Here is a 23,664-nt window from a genome sequence, read left to right on the forward strand (position 1 = left end):
TCTAAGGTTGTGAAATTGTGAATCGGTGAGAGGAACGATGAGAAACTGCATCTCAAACAAAAAAGGCCTTCCATGAAATTGGACTCATGTTCAAATCCTTACATCCTTAAAATGACTTCCCCTTCTTCTGCTTCATAAACAAAATCCAAAACAACCTGGCTATCTAGAACATAATTACTAAAGAACAATCACTCACTGAATACAACTTTCCACTATCAGCAGTGGTAACACCATTCTAGAGTCAAAATCTGCACAGCCATCATTATGCACAGTGAAGCTCAGACATCCTTGTAGCAACAGAAAGACATTTTTGATTTTCATTAGGGTACTTTGGTGTTCAGTTATAGTTTTTCAGTATAACTAATTTCTCCATCTATTCAAATCAGTTTTATGACAGTTAGTTGTTTTTCAGTACAACTAATTTCTCCTATTCAAATCAGGTTTCAGTTTAGTTCAGTTAGGGGTTTTTTCAGTACAACTTATTTCTCAATCTATTCATATCAGGTTTTAGTATAGTTCAGTTAGTTTTTTTTTTCCAGTACAACTTATTTCTTCAGCTATTCACATCAGCTTTCAGTTTAGTTCAGTTAGTTGTTTTTCAATACAACTTCTTTCTCAATCTATTCTGAATCATATCAGGTTTCAGTTTAGTTCAGTTAGTTGTTTTTTCCAACTTATTTCTCCATCTATTCATATCAGGTTTCAGTTTAGTTCACTTAGTTGTTTTTAGTACAACTAATTTCTCCATCTTTTCACAACAGGTTTCAGTTCAGTTAGTTGTTTTTCAATACACCTTATTTCTCCATCTTTTCATATCAGGTTTCAGTTCAGTTTAGTTCACTTAGCTGTTTTTAGTACAACTAATTTCTCCTATTCAAATCAGGTTTCAGTTCAGTCCAGTTAGTTGTTTTTTAGTACAAGTAATTTCTCTGTTTATTCATATCAGGTTTCAGTTTAGTTCACTTAGTTGTTTTTAGTACAACTAATTTCTCCATCTTTTCACATCAGGTTTCAGTTCAGTTAGTTGTTTTTTAATACACCTTATTTCTCCATCTTTTCATATCAGGTTTCAGTTCAGTTTAGTCCACTTAGTTGTTTTTAGTACAACTAATTTCTCCTATTCAAATCAGGTTTCAGTTCAGTCCAGTTAGTTGTTTTTAGTACAACTAATTTCTCCATCTTTAGTTTAAACCTGTGTCAATGTTTACATATGTCAATTTGAGAATAAAAAGAAAAATGTATTTTATGTATTTGAAATACACAAAATACAAGATCTGAAAGTATCTTGATACAAATTACATCTAATTTTTCTCTGCCCAGCCAAATACAAATTACAAAATACAAAAAAGTAGTTGAAATACGTATTTCAAATACTGCCCATCTCTGGTGGTAGCGTAAGATGGCTAAGCTTCTCCAGTTGTTGGGAACATGCCACACTGACATATCTCTTGCCTCCAAGTCATAGTAACCAGGATTCTGGGAAAGAAACGGAGCAAGTGAAGCAACCATCCCTGTGAATCTTCTTTCAACTGTCTGCACTTCACTAGCAAGGACCACGCCACAACAAGAGTATCGTTAAGGTTCTTTACTGAAGATAATGAGTTGTGTATGGTGTAGTGTGGGTGCGAGATGAGCCGTCTGTTCCAGGAGGTCACGTGTTCCGGGGGAACGTCCTGATGACCGGGGCAGAGGGAGACTCAGGGTGGGGGTTCCGTCTCAGACGTGGTCTGCCCGAGCGGGTCTGGCGTGAGGCGTGTTTCAGCCCGAGCAGATTTCAGGCCCCCCCCCCGGATGGATCCTAGAACGAGACGTGGAGAGGCATGCACCGTGCCTAGTGAGAGGGAATAAGGATGTTAAAGGTTGAGGGGTGCGGGAAGGGATAGGGGATTGAGGGATGAGATATACAAGGGTAGGATAATGCCTTACCTGACGCACAGATGGTCAGAGGAAGGATCAATCAAAAGAATGATCCAAAGAAGAATGAACCACGCTGCCATGATGACTGAGGAGACTAAAAACAAATCTAAATATCAGTTACAACATTCGGACCCCACCTTTAGATTTTTCAACATTCTTTTAACTTTACACATATGCTGAACATCCAATTGATAGAATTTTGTGCAACTTACCTCGATAAATGTGATACACAGACAAAGACAAACCTGGGCTTTCTGTACGTGCTCTTCTTCTTCTCACTATACTCTATGGTTCTCGACTGATGGTTTATCTAAGAATGCTACTGTGGCATCATATATATAGTCACATCACAACCCTCCTCCTGTGGACTTTTTCCAACTCACCGCTAACAAATAGGGAGTAGCCTGCCTGACAACAGTTGTAAAGAACAATAAAAGGCAATAAAATGTGTAAGCACCTACCGTAATAATAATGATAACAGGAAGGCAAGATAATAATAATAATAATTGATTGGATTTATAGCGCCTTTCAAGACACTCAAAGCGCTTCACATATCAGGGGAGGGAGGGGGAGGGAACTCAACTCATCCAGCAACCAGCACCGATGTGTAGCACCCACCTGGGTGATGCACGGCAGCCAGTTTGCGCCAGAACGCTCACCACACATCAGCTATCACGGTGGAGAGTTGAGGACTGAAGAAGAAGTATGTATTGTTGTACAAGGACCAGACTAAAAGCAATTAAAACCAGTAGCGGCTGCTGCATTTTTGTCCAGGGAGGGCTATACCAAATATAGGCTTGGACAATGGGGTTGAAATCAATATGATAATCATAAGGATTCTTCTCAATATCAATATCATATGTTTCGCGTATGCAAAATCAGTGTTCATCTCATTGAACTGAATGGTGATGTCAAACAAACCTTTGCTTGTCATCATCAATTTAGACAGCAAAAATGTCACTATTAAAATAACTTCATAACTTCATATCATCACGATGATTCCACTGAAAGACAACAATAATAGGCTATTGAATTATCGTCCACTCCAGCCCTAAATCAAGCAAGTAGTAACGGACGTTACTAGCTACTAGAAACGAGTGTATTTTCTTCCTCTGTCTGTAGCCTGTTGTTTAATGGCGAGCTCAGGGTGATCTGGTCCAAGCTCTTTCACTCGATGCTTCTCCTGTAAATTCCGTCTCTCAAACGGCGTCGTTTTGAGTGACTTCACAGAATTGTCTTTCTCCATTCTTGCAAAACGTCTTTTCTGTTTTATGGCAGTTGAAAACAAACTTCTTTGCTTCGCGCGCGTGCTGCAAAGCCGTCGGCGTGGGACTGCTACTAGTGTTTATATATACTGTGTCACTACCCTATGGTCGCTACCATAGCCAGCCTAACCTACGTCATGACACTCACTCTACCTGGCCCCACCTCCACCTGGTCGCAAGATACGTGCACCCAGAGCCCTCCCAAATCCCTTTGTTTTTGAGAGTGAACAGCGCATGTGCAACTTCACAGATCCTGATACTCTAATGATCTGCACTGGTGGAAACCGGAAGTAAACCGGACGTCGTGGCAATTCGGTGCAAGAAAATATGGTAACGCTTTAGAATACAGCCCGCAAATAAGCATGTAGTTATAGTATAACAACAGGGTTTAGGGCTGTAGTTATAGTCTAACTACGGGGTTTAAGGAGTGAATTAATACTTTAACTAGAGGGTAACAAGATCTGTACTTATAGTCTAACTACGGGCAGGGCCGTAACCAGGGTTCCGAAATAGGGGAGGTCCAGCAAGGGGAGGCGGATGTAGTTAGAGTATAACAACGGGGTTTAAGGAGTTATACTCTAACTACACTCCTTAAACCCCGTAGTTATACTCTAACTACACTCCTTAAACCCCGTTGTTATACTCTAACTACACTCCTTAAACCCCATTGTTATACTCTAACTACACTCCTTAAACCCCGTTGTTATACTATAACTACACTCCTTAAACCCCGTTGTTATACTCTAACTACACTCCTTAAACCCCGTTGTTATACTCTAACTACACTCCTTAAACCCTGTTGTTATACTCTAACTACACTCCTTAAACCCCGTAGTTAGACTATAACTACACTCCTTAAAACCCGTTGTTATACTATAACTACACTCTTTAAACCCCGTAGTTAGACTATAACTACACTCCTTAAACGCCGTTGTTATACCATAACTACACTCCTTAAACCCCGTTGTTATACCATAACTACACTCCTTAAACCCTGTTGTTATACTATAACTACACTCCGTAAACCCCGTAGTTAGACTATAAGTACAGATCTTGTTACCCTCTAGTTAAAGTATTAATTCACTCCTTAAACCCCGTAGTTAGACTATAACTACAGCCCTAAACCCCATTGTTATACTATAACTACATGCTTATTTGCGGGCTGTATTCTAAAGCGTTACCGAAAATATTGACCCAAAAACAGTACACATGTAGATAATTATGAATCTACATATTTATTGCAGATTATATAGGCTACTCACTATCTAATTTTCACCTTGCTCATAAAAAAAAATATATATATATTTTTGGAACACCTGCCTATAGGGAGGCGACAAGGTGGCATCCTTAGATGCCCGAACCACCTCAACTGCGCTCCTTTCTACGCGAAGGAGCAGCGGCTCTATTCCCGAGTCCCTGGATGACTGAGCTTCTCACCTTGTCCCTAAGGTGACTTCAGGTACAAAGTCTGGTGTAATGGTGCACAGACCATTCATTTTATGATTGAGTAATATATCTTATCTATCTGCAGTATAGCTTTAACTAATAGAGAGGCAAAGTGGAACGTCACTTCCTGCTTCAGCACTGTACCAGAGATTTTCATCCGCCATTTATTTTCCCGTAGACATGTCGTAAAATGCTTATAAAATAGTTGCACTTCGTTGAACCAAACGGTTCAGCTAACGCTATAATCGGGGAGAGACCATAGAACATTTCACTCGGACCAAAACTTAAAAAAACAACATAGAAGAAATATTTTCTTTACAACCGCATTTTGTTTAACGGTTTGGTCCCAGTGAAATGTTATGCGATCTCTCCTGTTTCTAAATATATCGGTACTGTTTGGTTTGAACCAGTAAATCTATTTTTATACGCATTTTACGAAATGTGTATGGAAAAATAAATGGCAGATGAAAATCTCTGGTACAGTGCGGAAGCAGGAAGTAGGCTGTCACTTTGCCTCTATATAATACAAATGCGGGAACATAGGTGATAAAAGACTAAAGCAGTTGTGTTGGATACCGCCGTATTTTGTGATAAGATACCATCTGCAGGGGAACAGCTTTGGCAGAGGGTTGAGGAAGTATGGTTCTGTTTGTGAACACGTGAGTTGATAGCACGAGCGTGCCTCGGGTTGCAACTGCGGGGGCAAGCTTAGTTGGGTTGTGCCTAGATGGAGTACAGCCATAGATGGAGTGACGCAAATTATTACTCCATTCAAGTTGTCTTACTTCTTCTATAAAGTGTCATTACGAAAGCAAAGATATAGAAGGGTGAGATAAAGGACACAACGCCCAAAGCACAAACATTATGCCGTAAGTGCAAAATGGAGTTGAAGAAGCAGGATATTATACAAGTACCCACTGTATACGTCATTAGAGGTTGTGTGTAAGACCTCAAAAAAAATCGTGGAGGGCAGTGATAGTCAGTTCTGGTCAGAGCCAATCAGAGAGCAGAGTCTGACTGTGACTGATGGCTAAACCTAAACAATGTAACCAGTGCTGTAGTGGTCAAAAAAGGTGGGTAAACTATAAATGTGAGGCAGCTGTCTCACACGTCGCACCGTTGACAAAAAGATGGATAAATAAACTTCAGTCGCCCATATGAGACTAGATAGAGACTAGAACAACTGAAACAGAATACATCCCTATAATATCATTGTATCATCATCATCATCATCATCATCATTGCTGTTGTTTATTTTGTGTACTGGTGTGGACTACTTATTTTGTTGTACTTGTATATAGAACCTTTAACCTAAAGTTTAGAGGATTCCAAATACGTACCAAGCTATCGAACCCTTAAAGGTTATATATAGAACCACTTCTTCTAGAGTGTGGGGTACAAATAATTATGTCTAAGTAATCAACAATCACTATTGATTGATTGATTGGTTGAAACAATGTATTTCAAACAGTTAAAACAATACATAAAGTGAAAAAAAACAGTAAACATAACAGTCTAATAGATTTCATCAAAAGGAAAATACGTAAACTCAAACATAAAAAAGGTGAACTGTTTGAAAAGGGGCAGGAAGAAGCCAAGGCTTATCGAGTCCTCCCCCCAAATCATTCATAAACAAATTCATACATCCCTATATTATATGCATATCCCAACTCTCACGCTCCTCCCCACATGCTCATGCATACATATACATATATATATATGCATGTATATACACAAACGTACACAAACTTACCCATCCACATACATCATAAATCCACCTACAAATCCCTATCAATACCCATTCCCAATAATACAATCCAACATTACCCCAAAAACCCAATGCTTTGATATCAACCTGTGTATTCAATTCATTTATTGAATGTTTTTAGTTGAACTATGTTTTTACAGGGTTCACAATATTATTTCAAATTCAATGGCTTTACAATGACTTTTTCCAGCACAAACCTGCTGTTCATAAGGGACTTTGCACAAACGCAAGAAACCATTCCCTATGGGGACCTGTAGTTGTCTGGTGTAATGGTGCACACTGCACATACCTTATCGTTTTATGATTGAGTAATATATCTAGGTATTCACTTTTGGCTGCAGTAGCTTTAACTAATATAATACGAATGCGGGAAACATATAGGTGATAAAAGAGAAACAGTTGCGATGGCTGTCGCTGTATTTTGTGATAAGATAACATCTGAAGGGGAACAGCTTTGGCAGAGGGTTGAGGAAGTATGGTTCTGTTTGTGAACGCGTGACAAAAACAAAAACATGACAGAGGAAACAAATGAAAAAAGCATGGTCCAGTCCTGGGACTGCTAAAAGTAAGTACATGTAATATGTTACTTTTGTAATGTGTTACCCCCAACACTGCTTCTGAACTACAGTATAAGTCCCACTGATATCCACAAGATGTCGCCATTAGATCAGAAGACAGAACAATTGAAAGATGGAATCCACTCTTGAGATTTCTGACATTATACGTCAGAGATGGGGACTTGAGACTTGGTGACTTGGACTTGAGTCGACTTGAGTCCCTGTTTTGATCACTTGTGACTTGACTTGACAAAAACTGAATGACTTAAGACTTGACTTGGACTTGGAAGTTAAAGACTCGGGACTTGACTTGACTTGAGACGTGATGACTTGGAGGACTTGTTTGTGTTCATCAGTTTAAATATTAAATAATAAATATTAACTTGTTCAACGGTTCAAGTGTCTGTGTAAAGTTATCCGGTATGCAAGTGCCCATGAGAACCCATTCTCATTCAAATATCTTGAGGTGAGAGGTCAAGGGACGTCTTTGAGAATGGCAATGCAATTTCCCTCCCCAAAATTTTGCCTATAACTAAGTTTCAATCATGAGAGGCCAGTTGGTAGGATTTAACAAACTTTATTTAGCAATCGGCATGCATGGCAAATACTTTGGCGCTTGACTCCATTGGCCAGTGGCGCTGCTCTTGAGGCAAGAGGAGGGCACCTGCATAGGCTAGGAGATCCCCCAAAAGGAAGATCTGATTACCGGAGGTTAATTGAGATCTGCAGGCGCCAGTAGTTGATTGTACTTTTCTGGCCTTCGACCTTTTAGCGACTTACAGCTATTTGCGGCTGGCGCTCCCAACTCGGTCGGGCCTTCGATCTTGATACATTAATGTTTACTTGGTACATGCTTTTCCTGCCTTCAACCTTTTTTTTTGCGACTTACAGCTATTTGCGGCTGGCGCTCCCAACTCGGTCGGGCCTTCGATCTTGGTGCATTAATGTTTAGCTTGGCGCTTCCCGGCTTGGCCTACTTGGCTGCCTTGGCGCAACTAGGCTACAGTAACATTAGGCTTTATAAGCATTCATTGATTGAAGCAGAGTGCTGGTCGGTTAAGTTTCTCTGTAGTCATGTCCTCCTCTGCTCCAATCTTCGTTCGTAGTTTCTTCTGTCTCTCGTCCAGCAGCTGCAGATGTCATCATTATCCACGTTATTGATTATTATTTATAAAAAAAATCTCGTGTAAATATTTTGTGAACGCACCAATAGTTAGAGAAGGAAACCTCTCTTTGCATTTTATTTTTTAATAAAAGTAGGCTACTTGTGATATCTCACGTGGTCGATCATCATTGCAAATTTATGTGAACAGCTAGGTTTAATGACAAATATGGAATATCACCCAAGGAAATACCACGGTTTAATGCCAACAGATAAACCATACAGATTTGTTGTAATTGTGAACACATAAGGGAGCAAAGACATGGTTTTCAAGCATAACACAATGTACAACTTTTATTCAAAGACAGGATTGAAAAATATAGGTCACTTGTATTCACTTCAGTAATGTCAGGTCTCAGTCGCATTCACGCTAACCTCTTAACTTCTAGCTAGGTCAAACACACCTTAACGTTATGAGTGTGGCCGTTTTGGATTAACATTAAGTCCACGATCAAGTCTAGCATTTCGGTATATTCCTACCTCTTAACATCTAGCTAGCTAGGTTGGATCTGGAATATGATATCGGCTTGATACATTTGATTGTAGCTACTCATACAGCCGTGTGGAGCTTATCTAGCTAGGTTGCATCTGGAATATGATATCAAGCCAGTAATGTAGCTAGCTAGCGTTAAATAGGTTTATCTGTAACCACGCTGAAATGTGAGGGCATTAACGTTAATATTTCTAGCTAGGTCAAACACACCTTAACGTTATGAGTGTGGCCGTTTTGGATTCACATTAAGTCCACGATCAAGTCTAGCATTTCGGTATATTCCTACCTCTTAACATCTAGCTAGCTAGGTTGGATCTGGAATATGATATCAAGGCTTGATACATTTGATTGTAGCTACTCATACAGCCGTGTGGAGCTTATCTAGCTAGGTTGCATCTGGAATATGATATCAAGCCAGTAATGTCAGGTCTCAGTCGCATTCACGCTAACCTCTTAACGTCTAGCTATAGCTAGGTTACATCTGGATTATGTATAATATACAGTATAATACTACGCTCACTACGTCATGACATTCACATTAACGCCTCCAAAAGTCTACTGTAGCTAGCTAGCGTTAAATAGGTTTATCTGTAACCACGCTGAAATGTGAGGGCATTAACGTTAATATTTCAATTAGGTCAAACACACCTTACCGTTATGACTGCGGCCGTTTTTGATTAACATTAGCGTTAAGTCCATGATCAAATCTAGCATTTCGGTATATTCAGTGTGTGTGTGTGAAAAGGATGTTAGCATGCTAGCATTATTAGCACAGAATGTATACAGTCCATGGTACAACGTTAGGCCTTCAAGTCCTGAGGCGAACAGCACTGGAGGATGAAGTCTGCAGTCTGGCATTCAGTGTCCAGCATAACAAGCACGCCTGTTTCCTCATCAGGTTGGCAGCAGCTGTATAGATGATGACTGTTCTTCACAGCCACAAATATCTCTCCAGATCTGCGGCCATCTGCAGCAGGGATCGAGGTTTGGGTCCGTGTAGACAGTAGTCCTGTTCCTCTTTCATTCCCTGACCACCGTCACGCGATGTTCTCTCTTCTTGTAGCTGGTTGTAACCATTTGCGTGCTAGCAGTACTGAAATGAAAAGTGTTAGCTCGCTTGCTAACAACAAAGGTCGCAGAGCGATGACGCCATCTGCTGCACTGCGCATGTGCTCTGTGCACAAAGCTGGTTGGATGACGGTTGCGTAATGGAGCGGTCTATCGGGGGGGGGGGCAACAACCGCAAGAAATCGTTTAGCACAGGCGGGGGACCAGACCATAGTGACTGAGAACAGGTCTGAGAGCAGGTCACGTGGGGGATGGGTTTACCCAGGCTAGGTCCATCCCAGGTCATTTCTGTGTGGAGTTTGCATGTTCTCCCCGTGCTTGTGTGGGTTTCCTCCCACCATCAAAGACATGTATGTTAGGGTTAAGACTCCTGTCAGTGCCCCTGACCAAGACAATGGTAAAAGAACTGGAGTTGGTCCCCGGGCGCTGCACTGTGGCTGCCCACTGCTCCTAGTTCTAGGAAGGTTCCTAGTAGAGGAAGGGTCAAATGCAGAGGATGAATTTCTCCATGGGGATAAATAAAGGATAACTTAACTTAAGCACCAACATACTAATACTAATTATTATTTTGCATAGCCAGCATGAAGTTCATACAGTATCTAATCTCATGTCAGGGAGAAGTAGGAGGCTAGTAGTAGTTTCAGATTCCATTTAGATTCCATATTTGTACTTTTTGATTACATTTAGATAACATTTCTATGGTGCAATTACTTTTGAGTTACATCTTCACCCAGAATATTTTCATCTCTTAGCATTTAATTTTATTCTCATCTGAACGTCCATGGCAAATTTGTTCAACTTGAAAAACAAACTTCCTGTGGTGTAAAGTTCACAGCCGGTGACATCGTCATCAGGTTCGGTGGATTCACTCTTTGGATTCACTCTTTGGACTTCCTTCTCCGTCTTCATATCACATGCTTTAAGGTTCAAACGTTCACATCTTTATTATCCCTGAGGAGCAATTTGTTGTACAGCCAGCAGTAACCATATAACCATCAGACAAAGCCAAATACTGTAGGTAGCACTTTACAAATTAGCATGACGGTTGTTACCAATGGATGCATTTGGTCCGGTCTTCTAGTTAGAGGTTAAAAGGGCAGCAGTTTTGGCACCACCTGGGGGTCTACCTGTGCAGATCCCTGTGCGAGTGCAAGCTGGAATTGGCATCGTCATGATTGGATGACTCAATCATGCTCCTCCTTATGGCATTGTCATGATTGGATGACTGGCTGTCAGTCACACGCCTCTCACTGGATTTTTTTTTTCATGGAGAAGGCACTTACATTAGTAGTTATTTAAGCATACAGTTATTTGACTTTTGTTTGGTTTGATTTCATTTATTTAATTATAATACAAATTAATTCATTTGTCATACTTTTTGAACAGGTTAGATAAATTGGTCAATAAAGAAAAAACATTGCATGGATGCATAACTGGGACGTATCCTCAGCTGTTAATCACCTTCTGTGAGGGCTTTTGACTTAAAGGCAGCATTTCTGCATGTTAACCTCAAGTTTTGGAACTTTGACTATGTTTAGCCATAGATATCTGACATCATAACACAATATATAAATAACTGAAATAGGTAAAAGGCATAGTAGGTCCCCTTTAAACAACTTCACATTCACCACCATGTCAGTAACTTGTCGTCACAGTATTTATTTAACGTGCAAACATATTTATACAACTAGAAAAGGTTACATTTCAGGAATTGAATGCCCTGATGCACATCCTGTCTAAGGTTGTGAAATTGTGAATCGGTGAGAGGAACGATGAGAAACTGCATCTCAAACAAAAAAGGCCTTCCATGAAATTGGACTCTTGTTCAAATCCTTACATCCTTAAAATGACTTCCCCTCCTTCTGCTTCATAAACAAAATCCAAAACAACCTGGCTATCTAGAACATAATTACTAAAGAACAATCACTCACTGAATACAACTTTCCACTATCAGCAGTGGTAACACCATTCTAGAGTCAAAATCTGCACAGCCATCATTATGCACAGTGAAGCTCAGACATCCTTGTAGCAACAGAAAGACATTTTTGATTTTCATTAGGGTACTTTGGTGTTCAGTTATAGTTTTTCAGTATAACTAATTTCTCCATCTATTCAAATCAGTTTTATGACAGTTAGTTGTTTTTCAGTACAACTAATTTCTCCTATTCAAATCAGGTTTCAGTTTAGTTCAGTTAGGGGTTTTTTCAGTACAACTTATTTCTCAATCTATTCATATCAGGTTTTAGTATAGTTCAGTTAGTTTTTTTTTTCCAGTACAACTTATTTCTTCAGCTATTCACATCAGCTTTCAGTTTAGTTCAGTTAGTTGTTTTTCAATACAACTTCTTTCTCAATCTATTCTGAATCATATCAGGTTTCAGTTTAGTTCAGTTAGTTGTTTTTTCCAACTTATTTCTCCATCTATTCATATCAGGTTTCAGTTTAGTTCACTTAGTTGTTTTTAGTACAACTAATTTCTCCATCTTTTCACAACAGGTTTCAGTTCAGTTAGTTGTTTTTCAATACACCTTATTTCTCCATCTTTTCATATCAGGTTTCAGTTCAGTTTAGTTCACTTAGCTGTTTTTAGTACAACTAATTTCTCCTATTCAAATCAGGTTTCAGTTCAGTCCAGTTAGTTGTTTTTTAGTACAAGTAATTTCTCTGTTTATTCATATCAGGTTTCAGTTTAGTTCACTTAGTTGTTTTTAGTACAACTAATTTCTCCATCTTTTCACATCAGGTTTCAGTTCAGTTAGTTGTTTTTTAATACACCTTATTTCTCCATCTTTTCATATCAGGTTTCAGTTCAGTTTAGTCCACTTAGTTGTTTTTAGTACAACTAATTTCTCCTATTCAAATCAGGTTTCAGTTCAGTCCAGTTAGTTGTTTTTAGTACAACTAATTTCTCCATCTTTAGTTTAAACCTGTGTCAATGTTTACATATGTCAATTTGAGAATAAAAAGAAAAATGTATTTTATGTATTTGAAATACACAAAATACAAGATCTGAAAGTATCTTGATACAAATTACATCTAATTTTTCTCTGCCCAGCCAAATACAAATTACAAAATACAAAAAAGTAGTTGAAATACGTATTTCAAATACTGCCCATCTCTGGTGGTAGCGTAAGATGGCTAAGCTTCTCCAGTTGTTGGGAACATGCCACACTGACATATCTCTTGCCTCCAAGTCATAGTAACCAGGATTCTGGGAAAGAAACGGAGCAAGTGAAGCAACCATCCCTGTGAATCTTCTTTCAACTGTCTGCACTTCACTAGCAAGGACCACGCCACAACAAGAGTATCGTTAAGGTTCTTTACTGAAGATAATGAGTTGTGTATGGTGTAGTGTGGGTGCGAGATGAGCCGTCTGTTCCAGGAGGTCACGTGTTCCGGAGGAACGTCCTGATGACCGGGGCAGAGGGAGACTCAGGGTGGGGGTTCCGTCTCAGACGTGGTCTGCCCGAGCGGGTCTGGCGTGAGGCGTGTTTCAGCCCGAGCAGATTTCAGGCCCCCCCCCCGGATGGATCCTAGAACGAGACGTGGAGAGGCATGCACCGTGCCTAGTGAGAGGGAATAAGGATGTTAAAGGTTGAGGGGTGCGGGAAGGGATAGGGGATTGAGGGATGAGATATACAAGGGTAGGATAATGCCTTACCTGACGCACAGATGGTCAGAGGAAGGATCAATCAAAAGAATGATCCAAAGAAGAATGAACCACGCTGCCATGATGACTGAGGAGACTAAAAACAAATCTAAATATCAGTTACAACATTCGGACCCCACCTTTAGATTTTTCAACATTCTCTTAACTTTACACATATGCTGAACATCCAATTGATAGAATTTTGTGCAACTTACCTCGATAAATGTGATACACAGACAAAGACAAACCTGGGCTTTCTGTACGTGCTCTTCTTCTTCTCACTATACTCTATGGTTCTCGACTGATGGTTTATCTAAGAATGCTACTGTGGCATCATATATATAGTCACATCACAACCCTCCTCCTGTGGACTTTTTCCAACTCACCGCTAACAAATAGGGAGTAGCCTGCCTGACAACAGTTGTAAAGAACAATAAAAGGCAATAAAATGTGTAAGCACCTACCGTAATAATAATGATAACAGGAAGGCAAGATAATAATAATAATAATTGATTGGATTTATAGCGCCTTTCAAGACACTCAAAGCGCTTCACATATCAGGGGAGGGAGGGGGAGGGAACTCAACTCATCCAGCAACCAGCACCGATGTGTAGCACCCACCTGGGTGATGCACGGCAGCCAGTTTGCGCCAGAACGCTCACCACACATCAGCTATCACGGTGGAGAGTTGAGGACTGAAGAAGAAGTATGTATTGTTGTACAAGGACCAGACTAAAAGCAATTAAAACCAGTAGCGGCTGCTGCATTTTTGTCCAGGGAGGGCTATACCAAATATAGGCCTGGACAATGGGGTTGAAATCAATATGATAATCATAAGGATTCTTCTCAATATCAATATCATATGTTTCGCGTATGCAAAATCAGTGTTCATCTCATTGAACTGAATGGTGATGTCAAACAAACCTTTGCTTGTCATCATCAATTTAGACAGCAAAAATGTCACTATTAAAATAACTTCATAACTTCATATCATCACGATGATTCCACTGAAAGACAACAATAATAGGCTATTGAATTATCGTCCACTCCAGCCCTAAATCAAGCAAGTAGTAACGGACGTTACTAGCTACTAGAAACGAGTGTATTTTCTTCCTCTGTCTGTAGCCTGTTGTTTAATGGCGAGCTCAGGGTGATCTGGTCCAAGCTCTTTCACTCGATGCTTCTCCTGTAAATTCCGTCTCTCAAACGGCGTCGTTTTGAGTGACTTCACAGAATTGTCTTTCTCCATTCTTGCAAAACGTCTTTTGTGTTTTATGGCAGTTGAAAACAAACTTCTTTGCTTCGCGCGCGTGCTGCAAAGCCGTCGGCGTGGGACTGCTACTAGTGTTTATATATACTGTGTCACTACCCTATGGTCGCTACCATAGCCAGCCTAACCTACGTCATGACACTCACTCTACCTGGCCCCACCTCCACCTGGTCGCAAGATACGTGCACCCAGAGCCCTCCCAAATCCCTTTGTTTTTGAGAGTGAACAGCGCATGTGCAACTTCACAGATCCTGATACTCTAATGATCTGCACTGGTGGAAACCGGAAGTAAACCGGAAGTCGTGGCAATTCGGTGCAAGAAAATATGGTAACGCTTTAGAATACAGCCCGCAAATAAGCATGTAGTTATAGTATAACAACAGGGTTTAGGGCTGTAGTTATAGTCTAACTACGGGGTTTAAGGAGTGAATTAATACTTTAACTAGAGGGTAACAAGATCTGTACTTATAGTCTAACTACGGGCAGGGCCGTAACCAGGGTTCCGAAATAGGGGAGGTCCAGCAAGGGGAGGCGGATGTAGTTAGAGTATAACAACGGGGTTTAAGGAGTTATACTCTAACTACACTCCTTAAACCCCATTGTTATACTCTAACTACACTCCTTAAACCCCATTGTTATACTCTAACTACACTCCTTAAACCCCGTTGTTATACTATAACTACACTCCTTAAACCCCGTTGTTATACTCTAACTACACTCCTTAAACCCCGTTGTTATACTCTAACTACACTCCTTAAACCCTGTTGTTATACTCTAACTACACTCCTTAAACCCCGTAGTTAGACTATAACTACACTCCTTAAAACCCGTTGTTATACTATAACTACACTCTTTAAACCCCGTAGTTAGACTATAACTACACTCCTTAAACCCCGTTGTTATACCATAACTACACTCCTTAAACCCCGTTGTTATACCATAACTACACTCCTTAAACCCTGTTGTTATACTATAACTACACTCTGTAAACCCCGTAGTTAGACTATAAGTACAGATCTTGTTACCCTCTAGTTAAAGTATTAATTCACTCCTTAAACCCCGTAGTTAGACTATAACTACAGCCCTAAACCCCATTGTTATACTATAACTACATGCTTATTTGCGGGCTGTATTCTAAAGCGTTACCGAAAATATTGACCCAAAAACAGTACACATGTAGATAATTATGAATCTACATATTTATTGCAGATTATATAGGCTACTCACTATCTAATTTTCACCTTGCTCATAAAAAAAAAATATATATATATTTATGGAACACCTGCCTATAGGGAGGCGACCAGGTGGCATCCTTAGATGCCCGAACCACCTCAACTGCGCTCCTTTCTACGCGAAGGAGCAGCGCCTCTATTCCCGAGTCCCTGGATGACTGAGCTTCTCACCTTGTCCCTAAGGTGACTTCAGGTACAAAGTCTGGTGTAATGGTGCACAGACCATTCATTTTATGATTGAGTAATATATCTTATCTATCTGCAGTATAGCTTTAACTAATAGAGAGGCAAAGTGGAACGTCACTTCCTGCTTCAGCACTGTACCAGAGATTTTCATCCGCCATTTATTTTCCCGTAGACATGTCGTAAAATGCTTATAAAATAGTTGCACTTCGTTGAACCAAACGGTTCAGCTAACGCTATAATCGGGGAGAGACCATAGAACATTTCACTCGGACCAAAACTTAAAAAAACAACATAGAAGAAATATTTTCTTTACAACCGCATTTTGTTTAACGGTTTGGTCCCAGTGAAATGTTATGCGATCTCTCCTGTTTCTAAATATATCGGTACTGTTTGGTTTGAACGAGTAAATCTATTTTTATACGCATTTTACGAAATGTGTATGGAAAAATAAATGGCAGATGAAAATCTCTGGTACAGTGCGGAAGCAGGAAGTAGGCTGTCACTTTGCCTCTATATAATACAAATGCGGGAACATAGGTGATAAAAGACTAAAGCAGTTGTGTTGGATACCGCCGTATTTTGTGATAAGATACCATCTGCAGGGGAACAGCTTTGGCAGAGGGTTGAGGAAGTATGGTTCTGTTTGTGAACACGTGAGTTGATAGCACGAGCGTGCCTCGGGTTGCAACTGCGGGGGCAAGCTTAGTTGGGTTGTGCCTAGATGGAGTACAGCCATAGATGGAGTGACGCAAATTATTACTCCATTCAAGTTGTCTTACTTCTTCTATAAAGTGTCATTACGAAAGCAAAGATATAGAAGGGTGAGATAAAGGACACAACGCCCAAAGCACAAACATTATGCCGTAAGTGCAAAATGGAGTTGAAGAAGCAGGATATTATACAAGTACCCACTGTATACGTCATTAGAGGTTGTGTGTAAGACCTCAAAAAAAATCGTGGAGGGCAGTGATAGTCAGTTCTGGTCAGAGCCAATCAGAGAGCAGAGTCTGACCGTGACTGATGGCTAAACCTAAACAATGTAACCAGTGCTGTAGTGGTCAAAAAAGGTGGGTAAACTATAAATGTGAGGCAGCTGTCTCACACGTCGCACCGTTGACAAAAAGATGGATAAATAAACTTCAGTCGCACATATGAGACTAGATAGAGACTAGAACAACTGAAACAGAATACATCCCTATAATATCATTGTATCATCATCATCATCATCATCATCATCATCATTGCTGTTGTTTATTTTGTGTACTGGTGTGGACTACTTATTTTGTTGTACTTGTATATAGAACCTTTAACCTAAAGTTTAGAGGATTCCAAATACGTACCAAGCTATCGAACCCTTAAAGGTTATATATAGAACCACTTCTTCTAGAGTGTGGGGTACAAATAATTATGTCTAAGTAATCAACAATCACTATTGATTGATTGATTGGTTGAAACGATGTATTTCAAACAGTTAAAACAATACATAAAGTGAAAAAAAACAGTAAACATAACAGTCTAATAGACTTCATCAAAAGGAAAATACGTAAACTCAAACATAAAAAAGGTGAACTGTTTGAAAAGGGGCAGGAAGAAGCCAAGGCTTATCGAGTCCTGCCCCCAAATCATTCATAAACAAATTCATACATCCCTATATTATATGCATATCCCAACTCTCACGCTCCTCCCCACATGCTCATGCATACATATACATATATATATATGCATGTATATACACAAACGTACACAAACTTACCCATCCACATACATCATAAATCCACCTACAAATCCCTATCAATACCCATTCCCAATAATACAATCCAACATTACCCCAAAAACCCAATGCTTTGATATCAACCTGTGTATTCAATTCATTTATTGAATGTTTTTAGTTGAACTATGTTTTTACAGGGTTCACAATATTATTTCAAATTCAATGGCTTTACAATGACTTTTTCCAGCACAAACCTGCTGTTCATAAGGGACTTTGCACAAACGCAAGAAACCATTCCCTATGGGGACCTGTAGTTGTCTGGTGTAATGGTGCACACTGCACATACCTTATCGTTTTATGATTGAGTAATATATCTAGGTATTCACTTTTGGCTGCAGTAGCTTTAACTAATATAATACGAATGCGGGAAACATATAGGTGATAAAAGAGAAACAGTTGCGATGGCTGTCGCTGTATTTTGTGATAAGATAACATCTGAAGGGGAACAGCTTTGGCAGAGGGTTGAGGAAGTATGGTTCTGTTTGTGAACGCGTGACAAAAACAAAAACATGACAGAGGAAACAAATGAAAAAAGCATGGTCCAGTCCTGGGACTGCTAAAAGTAAGTACATGTAATATGTTACTTTTGTAATGTGTTACCCCCAACACTGCTTCTGAACTACAGTATAAGTCCCACTGATATCCACAAGATGTCGCCATTAGATCAGAAGACAGAACAATTGAAAGATGGAATCCACTCTTGAGATTTCTGACATTATACGTCAGAGATGGGGACTTGAGACTTGGTGACTTGGACTTGAGTCGACTTGAGTCCCTGTTTTGATCACTTGTGACTTGACTTGACAAAAACTGAATGACTTAAGACTTGACTTGGACTTGGAAGTTAAAGACTCGGGACTTGACTTGACTTGAGACGTGATGACTTGGAGGACTTGTTTGTGTTCATCAGTTTAAATATTAAATAATAAATATTAACTTGTTCAACGGTTCAAGTGTCTGTGTAAAGTTATCCGGTATGCAAGTGCCCATGAGAACCCATTCTCATTCAAATATCTTGAGGTGAGAGGTCAAGGGACGTCTTTGAGAATGGCAATGCAATTTTTTTCCCTCGCCAAAATTTTGCCTATAACTAAGTTTCTTTTCTTTCTTTTTTTCTTCTTTTTTTCTTTTTCTTTCTTTCTTTCTTTCTTTCTTTCTTTCTTTCTTTCTTTCTTTCTTTCTTTCTTTTTCTTTCTTTCTTTCTTTCTTTCTTTCTTTCTTTCTTTCTTTCTTTCTTTCTTTCTTTCTTTCTTTCTTTCTTTCTTTCTTTCTTTTCTTCTTTCTTACACTTTCATGTACAGCATGAAGGAAGCAGAGCTAACAGACTTAGCCTTGTTGTTCAGTGCAGTGAGCCTCCTTATCTGTCACATAGTGTTCACTGTGGGAAAATTGTCAGTCAGCAAGTTAATGAATTGTTAATTGTAAACTAATAAATGAAATGTGTTGACATCAGACGATATGAGGATCTGATTCTTATCTCTGATCACAAGGTCCTATTGTTATAAGGCACGGTGGGTCAGTGGTTTACACTGTTGCCTCACAGCAAGAAGGTCCTGGGTTCGAACCCCGGTCCATCCCAGGTCATTTCTGTGTGGAGTTTGCATGTTCTCCCCGTGCTTGTGTGGGTTTCCTCCCACCATCAAAGACATGTATGTTAGGGTTAAGACTCCTGTCAGTGCCCCTGACCAAGACAATGGTAAAAGAACTGGAGTTGGTCCCCGGGCGCTGCACTGTGGCTGCCCACTGCTCCTAGTTCTAGGAAGGTTCCTAGTAGAGGAAGGGTCAAATGCAGATGATGAATTTCTCCATGGGGATAAATAAAGGATAACTTAACTTAAGCACCAACATACTAATACTAATTATTATTTTGCATAGCCAGCATGAAGTTCATACAGTATCTAATCTCATGTCAGGGAGAAGTAGGAGGCTAGTAGTAGTTTCAGATTCCATTTAGATTCCATATTTGTACTTTTTGATTACATTTAGATAACATTTCTATGGTGCAATTACTTTTGAGTTACATCTTCACCCAGAATATTTTCATCTCTTAGCATTTAATTTTATTCTCATCTGAACGTCGATGGCAAATTTGTTCAACTTGAAAAACAAACTTCCTGTGGTGTAAAGTTCACAGCCGGTGACATCGTCATCAGGTTCGGTGGATTCACTCTTTGGATTCACTCTTTGGACTTCCTTCTCCGTCTTCATATCACATGCTTTAAGGTTCAAACGTTCACATCTTTATTATCCCTGAGGAGCAATTTGTTGTACAGCCAGCAGTAACCATATAACCATCAGACAAAGCCAAATACTGTAGGTAGCACTTTACAAATTAGCATGACGGTTGTTACCAATGGATGCATTTGGTCCGGTCTTCTAGTTAGAGGTTAAAAGGGCAGCAGTTTTGGCACCACCTGGGGGTCTACCTGTGCAGATCCCTGTGCGAGTGCAAGCTGGAATTGGCATCGTCATGATTGGATGACTCAATCATGCTCCTCCTTATGGCATTGTCATGATTGGATGACTGGCTGTCAGTCACACGCCTCTCACTGGATTTTTTTTTTCATGGAGAAGGCACTTACATTAGTAGTTATTTAAGCATACAGTTATTTGACTTTTGTTTGGTTTGATTTCATTTATTTAATTATAATACAAATTAATTCATTTGTCATACTTTTTGAACAGGTTAGATAAATTGGTCAATAAAGAAAAAACATCGCATGGATGCATAACTGGGACGTATCCTCAGTGATGTACCCTGGGGTCATAGGATGTTTCGGGTCTCGCAACATCATACACCCTCGCCCAGGTGACCCAGGCGGGGCTGGCCAAGCCCCAACTTACGTCCCAGTAGCTACCCACGGTCAGCCCTCCAGGAAGGGTCTGGTCACGCGGTCAGGGCCACTCAATCCGCTGCTCCGGAACTACTCTGCCTGCACTGCGCTGCACCAGACTCCCCCGCTCCAAACATCTCATTCCGAGGTGATGGTATCTTGGTGGACACCATGCAGTACCAGTACTTGGTGGCACTGCAGTCTCCACTTGCGGCTTGAATGGCCCTCCTAAAAGGCCTCTCGTGGGTTGTTGGGCTTCTTCCTCACGGAAGACGCAGGCTGGGGCGCTAACCCATACTGCTACCCGGGTGCCGTCCCTGTTCCGGCTGTCAACTGACTCTCCAGTAGTCACTAGTCTTTCCTGGTTGTCACATAGTCTATTCCTATGAGTCACTGGCTAAGCCAGGCTAACTAATAAAGAAAAAACATCGCATGGATGCATAACTGGGACGTATCCTCAGTGATGTACCCTGGGGTCATAGGATGTTTCGGGTCTCGCAACATCATACACCCTCGCCCCAGGTGACCCAGCCGGGGCTGGCCAAGCCCCAACTTACGTCCCAGTAGCTACCCACGGTCAGCCCTCCAGGAAGGGTCTGGTCACGCGGTCAGGGCCACTCAATCCGCTGCTCCGGAACTACTCTGCCGGGACCGGGGGGGGGGCTCTGGTACGTAGAGGGACCGGGTTCTGTGGGTTGCCACCCGGCCGGGCTCCTCCTTCGTCTCACCAGGTCTAGGACCTGTGCGCTGCACCAGACTCCCCCGCTCCAAACATCTCATTCCGAGGTGATGGTATCTTGGTGGATACCATGCAGTACCAGTACTTGGTGGCACTGCAGTCTCCACTTGCGGCTTGAATGGCCCTCCTAAAAGGCCTCTCGTGGGTTGTTGGGCTTCTTCCTCACGGAAGACGCAGGCTGGGGCGCTAACCCATACTGCTACCCGGGTGCCGTCCCTGTTCCGGCTGTCAACTGACTCTCCAGTAGTCACTAGTCTTTCCTGGTTGTCACATAGTCTATTCCTATGAGTCACTGGCTAAGCCAGGCTAACTAATAAAGAAAAAACATCGCATGGATGCATAACTGGGACGTATCCTCAGTGATGTACCCTGGGGTCATAGGATGTTTCGGGTCTCGCAACATCATACACCCTCGCCCAGGTGACCCAGCCGGGGCTGGTCAAGCCCCAACTTACGTCCCAGTACCTACCCACGGTACCACAGTATTAGACAGGTAGGCGACTAATACTGTGCCTTGTCTTTTCTCTTTATAAAGGAAGGTAAGACTGTAGTATCTTGGGCGGGGGGGGGGGGGGGTGACTTGAGACTTGGGACTTGACTTGCCTTAACTAAGGACTCGACTTGACTTGACTTGATATAACCTGTGACTTGACTTGACTTGACTTGCAAAAAACAAAATGACTTTGGACTTGCTTGAGACTTGGACCAAATGACTTGGGACTTATTTGAGACTTGGACCAAAGTGACTTGGTCCCATGTCTGTTATACGTATACATTAGGCCCTACTCCAGTCCTTTAAATCAAGCAGAACTAATTGGGTGCTTTTTCTTAGAGGCCGGATGATCTGTCCATTAAATGGTTACTGAGATTGTAAATCAATTCACAATCACTTACCATTAAAGTCTAGTAGGCCTACTGGATGTTGCATAATTAATTATCCATGAAAACAACCTTGAATTCCTTTTGCAATCAACATCCTTATTTTCACAGACTGTTTTTGGATAGAGCAAAGGTAAAGACTTGATTTCAATGATTTCAAATCTATCAATAGGGCCTACAGCAGCCTCATCTGGGCCATAATCAATGGTGCAAGATTGTGACCTACTAGACCTGACAAATAAATACCCCAGAGCAAACAGCATAATTGTTATCAAGCCTTTTAGTTGATTTATTTATTTCTTAAAGTTATTCAGCTTTGTGATTGAAAAGACTCAAAACAGTGTTCTAGTTATTCTTTCTCCCTTAAACCTCCCTCTATACAGACATCAACTTCTTTCCTGGGTTTTCCATAAGCTTTGGAAGAGTCAGGAACCTTTAGAGCAGTGTTGTCTATAGCTGCTAGACTGTTGTTTTGTTTGTTTTTCATAATTATAATCCAAATTATTATTTTACTTTTATATATAGCCTATCATTTAGTCTATTTCAGAAACATATTTACATGTGGTTAAACCTTACATGTATGTGCCCATATTTGTGGCCATTTTGTCAGTGTTCATTAGGCTATTCCTACAGTATGACCCGTGATACAAACGTTTATATCAATATTTCACATTTTATTAGCAACCGATATGCCAGTTTGAAATAAATTGTAGTACTTTACTCTTTACACAATCATTGCCCTAACAAGCCTCTGAAGTCACCAGATGGTGCTGTTGCACATGTGCATGCTGAGACCTGTACCAGTATTCACTCACCACAAAGCAGCCATGACTGCCTGTGTGTGTGTGTGTGTGTGTGTGTGTGTGTGTGTGTGTGTGTGTGTGTGTGTGTGCGTGCGTGCGTGCGCGTGTGTGTGTGTGTGTGTGTGCGCGCACGTGCGCATGCGTGTGTTTGTTTGAGCGCATAGATTTTATTTTATTTAAAGATCAATTCTATGATATCCCCCCAAAAATCCTGTCTCTAATAACTTAACAGTGTCTATTTTTCTCACTGTCTTAACTGCTCCCTCTGCTGGCCTCTTCCTCCTCATCACCTGCAGTGGGCGGATCCGCCGGTGACAGCCGTGTTGCGATTGGCCGAACCAGGAGGAGGCTGCCATGACACAGTGGATGCTGCACAGAATCAGTTCCACAGCATCAGCAGGCAGCATATCTCCATCCTCCTCGTTATCCCCCCTCTCTCTCTCTCTCTCTCTCTCTCTCTCTTTCTCTCTTTTTCTCCTCCTCTGCCTATCCTCTTCTCACCACCACCCTCACTCTCTCTTTCCCTCCCTTTCTCTCTCTCTCCCTCCGATCGACACACACACACACACACACACACACACACGCCTGCAGCAGAGGACACACACACCCCAGCAGCGACAGCAGC

The sequence above is a fragment of the Poromitra crassiceps genome (assembly GCF_964638095.1).
Source record: "Poromitra crassiceps genome assembly, chromosome: 4".
In the NCBI taxonomy this organism is placed as follows: Eukaryota; Metazoa; Chordata; class Actinopteri; order Beryciformes; family Melamphaidae; genus Poromitra; species Poromitra crassiceps.